This window comes from Etheostoma cragini, chromosome 21 (assembly GCF_013103735.1).
Source record: "Etheostoma cragini isolate CJK2018 chromosome 21, CSU_Ecrag_1.0, whole genome shotgun sequence".
Classification (NCBI taxonomy): domain Eukaryota; kingdom Metazoa; phylum Chordata; class Actinopteri; order Perciformes; family Percidae; genus Etheostoma; species Etheostoma cragini.
The window spans coordinates 1405633-1407041 of record NC_048427.1 but is presented as its reverse complement, the minus strand read 5'-3'; positions in this window follow the sequence as shown (position 1 = coordinate 1407041).

The following is a 1409-nucleotide window of genomic DNA, read 5'->3' as shown; positions in this document are numbered from 1 at the left end:
CCCCCCCCCCCCCCCCCCCCACGTCCCCCGTCTGTGGCTAGCAATGATGACGCAGTAAATAGTGTTGATTCTCTCGGACAAGTCAGTAGTCTGCAGGTTTTCACTTCACCTTTTGGTATCCCGGCTCGATTGGAACCTCGACTGAGGTAGTACTACAAAAGTACCTGTTCAGTGTTAGATAGTGAAAGAAATGGACACAGCGACGCTGTAGACTTCCACGGAGACCAGTGAAGGGTATTAGAAGCTCTTTTCCGGCGATGGTTATTTTTTACAATTGAAAAGCAACAAAAGGAGAGTAGGTGCCGTGTGATGGATAACCGCCCCCGTGCTTTCTGACCACGCTGGGAAATCTGTAGCAGGAAAAGTTAACTCTCTCCTTGATTTCATGTTGATGATGGAGACGGAGAACCAGGAAATGAGTCAGGGGTGGATGCAACGCTACCAGGTCAGGGTGGAGAGACGTGTGTCGTTGCTACATGTAGTTACATCTTTCAAGGGATGGACTTCAGGCTACTTTGTAGCGTCGGTGTCGCTACGTTCCTACGTATGTAGCCTCGGCCGAGGTTTAATGCAGAGCATGAACGCTGCTCAAGACGCTCCGCAGAGCTGAAATCAACTGGACAGTTTGCTCATAACTCTCTCCGGGTTCATCACCTTCACCTTTCTCGTTGGCCGTTGACATATTGATCTAAAGATGAACAAATATTGATCAGAGCAGCTTCAACCTCTCCAAGGCTCTATAAATCTGAACTGCTCACTGTCATGATCATTTCACGGGGAAAGGATGGGAAACACTCGACGAATCTGCAAGCTCATGTTTTATCTGCTGTGACAGTTTTGGTCTGCCGATGTCGAGCTAGGCCAGGGCACACGCTTAAATCATACGGCAGAGAAACACCACATATTCTCTGGTTCAAGATATGTTATGATACACTTTCAGACTAGCAGTGTTTTATGTCTTTGTAAATGAAACGTCTTTGAGATTTGGACCATTGTTCGGACAAAACCAGGTTGAAGGCGTCTCACTCGGACTCTCGTAAGTCAAAAGTCAAGGAAAACTTGGTTATACCACAACGGGGAAGTCATGGGCTCTTACAAAACTCCTCAAAAGAAAAAGAAAACACAACACTTTAAAATAAAGACAGTACAGACAATAGAGCATACAACACATACACAAGAGAATGGGAGGTTTGAACAAGCAATAAGCAATTCATAACCTGAAGAAGCCTACAATAACAATAGTATCCAAAGTGCAATACTCACAGCAATTATGGAAGAAATGAAAGTGCCAGAGAGTTGCATAATTGTGTAATGATGCAGTTAAAATACCAAAGACAGTTTTCTATTTGCTGAAGGCAGTAATGATTTGCTGTACCTCGTGGATCAAAGTTCGGGGTTTTAAGTTTTGT